The sequence below is a fragment of the Talpa europaea genome (assembly GCF_964194135.1).
Source record: "Talpa europaea genome assembly, chromosome: 15".
Lineage (NCBI taxonomy): Eukaryota > Metazoa > Chordata > Mammalia > Eulipotyphla > Talpidae > Talpa > Talpa europaea.
Genome location: NC_140083.1, coordinates 65772486 through 65779324, shown reverse-complemented (window position 1 = coordinate 65779324; position 6839 = coordinate 65772486).

Here is a 6839-nt window from a genome sequence, read left to right as displayed (position 1 = left end):
GCTCAGGGCTAAAAGACAAAAATGCCTGAGCAAATGAATCTCAAAATAAATTGCATTTTTGAGAAGTGGGAAAAGTGGTTTAAAAATAGATTTGGAGAATTCAGAGATTGATTATAACAAAGAGTTAATGCAGATGGAAAAGTTAGTGAAGTAATATTTATGGAGAATTTTGGAAATGTATAATTTTGTTAACATTGGTCAGCAAGGATCCAGAAGTAAGAGTATTCTGGAGAGAAAAGCATGCTACATGTGGAAAAGCCTTGTGTTAAAATGTAGACCAGGGGAGCGGGCACCCTTAGTTGGAGGGAAATAGTATGATATACTCTTGGATGAGAAAGGACACAGAAGACATAGAGCTTGTAAACTGAGACAATCATTGACATCTTCAGGTTACTCTAAATTCTCAAGGTCTCCAATAAGTTGTCCTGCTCTGTGTTATCCACAGTCACAAATTACTTTATGTCAATAGTGGCATCATTGGTAGTAACGGGGTGATAAGAAATGATACATGTGCATTTATGCAGTATGCATGCATTTGTGTAAATACACATACCCTTGGAATTACTGATATATTTGATTCACATTTAAGAGGAAGAAGTCAAGGATGATCATTTGCCTTTAATTTTTGATATACTTTCAGACTTACACAAAGTCTAAAAAAGTGCTATAAAAAGTGACATATCCTGATTTAGATTACTTAATAATAAAATGACTAAAACATTATTATATTTGACATATTCTTGCCCTTGTCACCTTTATCTCTATTTAGGGGCATGTCTTTGTGTTCACAAAATTTGGAAGGTTTTTAGTCAACATTCTTTTCAAAGTGGTTGAAGTTGATTTTTTTCAAAATTTATTTATAACTTTAATAGGCAAAATATTATTACTTGAACAACTTTAAATAAATGCTGAATGTGATACTTCTGACATTACTCTTATGCTGACTGAGGGTGAGTATTTTAGGGAACACTGATTTGTGATCCCACTTCCCAGTGGAGATTCTTATTTTCTTTTTTTCTTTTTTTTTTTTTTTAATAGAGGCATGTTTTATTTATTTATTTATTTGTTTGTTTGTTTTTGTTTATACATGCACTGGGTACAGTCAGAAGCACGGGAGGGTGAGAGAATTCACCAGAGCCAGAGCGGGGAGCAGAGCAGGCAGAAGGACCTAAGTACACTGCTGAGGGGAGCAGCGGGCGGCAGGAGAGGTCTGTGCGCCATGCGGGACCCTCCTCCGGAGGCCGGGGAGCAGCCGGGGATTGAACCGGTGCCGCAGAGGCCACGGGCAGCTTCGCAACCCAGCACTCAACCGCTGCGCCACGGGGGAGGCCCGAGATTCTTATTTTCTACTCCATCACATCAGAAGTTGAAACTAGTGCAGGGGAGGCAAAATTTTACCTCTACCCATCTTGTGTTTTCTCATAGAGGTCTTTAACAAAAAGATTAAAAAGAGAAAAGTGTGTACTAACTCATATAGTGCACAAATGCTGGAGAACACATAATTTAGACTAACTCAAAATAGCAACCAAAAGTGTAGCTCATTATAAAGCTTCTCCAACAAAACCAATTTGTAGGAAAAAAATGATAGAATATCAACACTTCTAAGTTTCCAAGGGGGCTACATTGTGGGAAGTTAATATGAAAGGAAATTAACAGAGTACAGCTTGTTTGTAGAGTCCTCTGGTGCCATCTTTGGGTTGATAAGAGTCTGTTTCAGAAAAAGATTTTCTATCTTGACTTTAGTCAGAAATGTGAGGTAGAAAGACTATCCTTTGTGTTTGCTGCTGTTTTTGTTTGTGTGTTTGTTTCTTTTAGTGATGAACTAACAATAGCTGTATTGAAATATAACTGAAGTATAATTTTGTGTAAACTTAAGATGTGTAGTATGATGATATGATACATTTTTAATGCAAGATGAGATGCAAAATAGGTGAGTTGACACATCCATTAGTTCACACTCACAGTTACCATTTGTTATTGTTTATAACTGGTGATTTGTACCTTTTCACAAGCATCCTATTTCCCTCAGCCCCAACCTCCTGACACCACCATTCCATTTTCAGTTCTCTGATTTAGACATTTCTAGGTTGCATGGATACGTGAGATGATGCAGTATTAGGCTTTCTGTGATTGACTATTTCACTCACAAAACCCTCTCCAGATTAATGCATGTTGCCACATTAGTCTCCTTCATGACTGCATGGTATATTCATGTGTGTGTGTGTGTGTGTGTGTGTGTCTGTGTACACAACACATTCTGTTTATCCTTTCATCTGTCAATGGACACTTAGCTGCTTTTCATGTCTTGGCTATGTAAATAATGAGGCAATGAACATGGGGCAGGAGACAGCTCTTTGAGATGGTGATTTTAAGCTGCTATTTAATTGTTTTTAGCTCAAAATAGTATTTATGTCACACAGGCATTTTGGGCTTTGCTTTTGATTTACTTCATTAGCATTGGTTTTTGTTACTCTTTCCTGAATTACAGGTTGTATTTGTAATTGCTATTTGTAATATGTTGTAATCTCTGAGTGTCCCAGTTTTTGAAGATAATTTGCATTGATTCATAAGGTTAAGTGGCCCATACACTTTATCTTGAGGCCCAGCGCTCCATGACAACCTGAAAAGCAGAAACTAAAGTTCCTTGAGTTTATTATAAATCCTCAAAATGAAAACCTATTTCTCTGGTGGCTTTTATTTGGGATTCCAATTTTCACTGAATTATAAAATTCTACACAATTTTGACCTTCTTATCAGTTTAACAATGTCTTCTTTAAGTTTTCTTATCCACAAAATTATAAAACTTTTTTTTCTATTTACTTTGAGACTTAATATCAAGCTGTTTACCATTACTTGATTCCAGAAATTGAAGTCTAGCCCAGTTCATATTGCCTTATTTTATTTAAAACACTAAATGAATTTTTTGCATGCTTTCTGTGACTTAAATATTTTAATGTATAATCTTAAAACAAGATATGACTAATTGTTATGTTTTGAAATTCTGTGGTGTGTATTTTGAATTTCAAATAAAATTCAAAAAATAATTTCACCAAAATTTCCTCTTTGACGCTGTAGAACAAAATAAGTTATTTTCTTCATGGTGTTTTAAAAATTATCTCCACAAATGTTAAAACCCATATCTTCATGTCTTTTACAAAATGCATAAACAGTGATTGTACTTAGAATAAAAACTAAGATTATCAATAAAGTTTGGGAAGTCCTGCAGGATTTAGCCTCTGTTCTTCTTGTCCTTAATGATCCTCTTCTCCATCCTTCTGCTCCCATCAAACTGACCTTCCTGACAATCACAAACTTCTTTAACTTCCGCACATTTGCAACTGTTATTCCATGTACCACAAATCTGTATTCTAACAATTAATTTACCAAGACAGCATTCTCCAGGACTGACCGCATACTGGATCAAGAGACAAACAACAAATTCATGAAGACTGAAAGCATATCAAGCAACTTCTTTGACCATAAGTGAATCACAGTAGAAATAAACTATAAGAAGAAAACAGGGAGAACCTCTAATAAGTGGAGACTGAAAAACAAGCTTCTGAAAGAAAATTAGATTAACTAAGAAATCAAAAAACAATATTTAAGACAAATGACAATGAGGACCACACTTCAAGAACTTATATAGCAGAACACAAAAATACTGTAAGGAAGCATATAACAACGCAACCCATATCAAGAAACAACAGAGAGCTCCAATAAATAACCCTTTCTATCATTTTGAGGAACTAGAAAAAGAAGAACAAATAAAACAAAACCCTGTAGAAGAATGGAATAAAATTAGAGATGAAAAAAATGAAATAGTAATAAAAAAAAAAGCAGTCCAAGCAATTAATCCCTCTCTCTCTCTCTCTCTCTTTTTTATTTTTTTTGGGGGGACCCTCTCCTGTGGCTGGGGATGGAGCTGGCGCTGCAGAGGCTGCGGGCAGCCTCGCAACCCAGCGCTCAACCGCTGCACCACCAGGGGAGTCAGTCCAAGCTATTAATAAAACCAAAAGGTAATTCTTTGGAAAAATAAAGAAAATGGAGAAAATTCTAGTTAAGCTCAATGGGAAAATAAGGGAGGATATGCAAATAAATAGGATTAGAAATGAAAGAAAGTGACAGCGGACAGGACATAAATTCAGAGGGTAATAAGAGACTACTCTGAACACTTTAATGCTAACAAATTCAGTAATCTACAGAGATGGACAAATACCTCGCAGCATATAATTGAGACTAAATAGGAAAGAAATAGAAGTCTTTTTTTTAAATTTTTTTAAAAAGATTTATTTATTTGTTTATACAAGCACTAGGTACAGTCAGAAGCGCAGGAAGGTGAGAGAATTCACCAGAGCCAGAGCGGGAACAGAACAGGAAGACTGATGAAATACACTGCTGAGGGGAGCAGCGGGTGGCAGGAGAGGTCTGTGCGCCATGTGGGACCCTCACCCCGTGGTGGGGGATCAAACCGGCGCTGCAGAGGCTGCGGGTAGCTTCGCAACCCAGCGCTCAATGGCTGCGCCACCAGGGGAGGCCCAAGAAATATAAGTTTTAACCAGACTTCACAAGTTTTTTTTTTTTTTTTTAAAGTGAGGAAATTGGAACAGCAATCTAAGCTGTCGCAAAAACAAAAGTCCAGTACCAGTTCTCTTCACACTGAATCCCACCAAAACTGCAAGCATAAGCTAATACCCAGTCTGTGAAAACTCTTCCAAAAACTGAGTTTTTGTTGTTGTTGTTGTTGAAGTTTCTGAGAGTACTTCAAAAACTGAGAGTACTTCATTTGTTGAAGTTTCCACTCGTGCCACCCAATGGTATGAATTTACTGACATTAAAAAATTATATTTAAAACCATAAAAGCACCACAATACTGTTAGGGGGAAAAGGATGTCCTAAAGCTAATTCCATGCAGTCTTTGTGGACTCCACCCCCACTCCAGGCCAAAGCCATCAGGACATTGGGAAAGACGAATCCCGTCACCACCAAAGGGTAGGTGGCTGGGACCTGAGGGTGGAGTTAAGCAGCCAGGTTTGGTATAAAACCAGACATAGGGGCTTTGGGGGGTTCCCTTTTGGCTCTCCGCCAGCTCTCAGCTCTTGGCCAGCTCTCAGGGTGCCTTTGGGTTTCCAGGTCGGCGGATCGGGTAGGACGCATTAAAGACTTTATTTCCCTATTTTCTCCCTGAGTTGTACATTTCCTCATTTCCCTTTCCCTTGTAAATGAACCTTTTATTAACCTTTTGTGTGTGCCTGCAGTGGAGTCTTAATAAGTCCCTTTGAAGCGCGCGGTGAGGACCCACAGCCAGGCAACACGGTTTATATCGGGGCTGCCCTATAACAATACCAGTGCTCAGACAAAATAAATATAACACATGGTTACATGGGATCTCAACAGAGTATGACATCACAAGGTAAGAACAACTCTCCAGCACCCAAACCCCAAAAGATGGAAAATTGTACCCCCATGGAAGAGAGTTCAGAATTCAAAGAGACAGAAGGAAAGTCAGAAAGGCAAATCAAAGTAATACAAGAGAACGTGGAAAAACTAATCAAAGCGATACAACAAAATTCAGAAAAATAAGTTCATGAACTCAGAAACAGGATTAATGAACAGAAAGTGGAAATTAAAGTTTTAAATAAGAAAGTAGCAGAAATTCAGCAGGTAAACAGCTGAACAAATTGCAATCAAGCACTCTTCACAAAGCTATGGAAGTAAAAAGAGCAAATGAAATATTGAATCAGTGACCTCAAAGACAGCAATGCACTAAAGGACTCAGGTGGATGTTAAATGAGCTGTTAGAGAGAGAGAGAGAGAGAGAGAGAGAGAGAGAGATATGAAGCAATTCAAGAAATATCGATGGGGCCTCTCAGATGGAGCAAGGGGTTAAACATCAGTACTATGAGGCTATCTGCAGCCACTGCAGCAAGAGTTTGATCCCGGCCTGGGGAGCTACCCGCATGGCACAGCAGACCTCTCCTGACTGACCTGCTTCTCCCCTCAGCAGTGTATTTCAGTCTATCTTCCTGTTCTGTCCCACAGTCTGTCTCTGGTGAATCCTCTCACCACCCCTCGCCCCGATGGCCTGTACCCCAGTTCTTATATGAATAAATAAATCTTAAAAAAAAAAAAGAGAGAAATATTGATAACGTGCTGTCAGGTTTTGAGGTCTAGTCTCCCAGCCAAGAATGGATCCCAGGCTGCTGTGGCAGAGCCCAGCCCCAGCCTAACTAGACAACCATGGGCTGGTGACTCAGGAAGCCACAGCAGGAACTGCACTGATGCTCAGGCAAGCAAGTGAAAAGTGGCAAGTTGTTTACAGAAATGGATTTAAGGAAAAATGTATTAAAGAGAAAAGGAACAGAGAGTGAAAAACCCAGCTCCTGGACCAGGCCAGGGAGGGGCAAGGAAGCTAAAGTGAGTTGTGCCTCAGGGAATATGCACCTTCTTTCCCTAATGAGTCTAAAGCCCCATCAGTTTCTTTGTGATTGGTTAGTGCTGGGTGGTCTCACTCACTCTGCCTTAAAGTCTCTGTGCCCAGAATTAAGCCTCTGTCCCAGCCCTTTAATCTTAGCATCCTTTTTCTTTATTGTCCTTGTTGGGCAATATCTTGTTGCCCCTAGTCCTGGGGTGTTTGATTATTTCCTTTGGAATTTGTTGCCCTTATCTCTGGAGCCTTCCTACTCCTCCAAGGCCCTTCCTAGTCTATTCTGATCCTAGAAGCTGCCTCTTGCCCTATGGCTCAGGATCTGACAGACTGTTTCTGGGACCCCCCCTAGAGCATGACAAGTTCTGTGCTGAGGTCTGCAGATCCTACTGTGGACCACCTGCATCCTGACCCA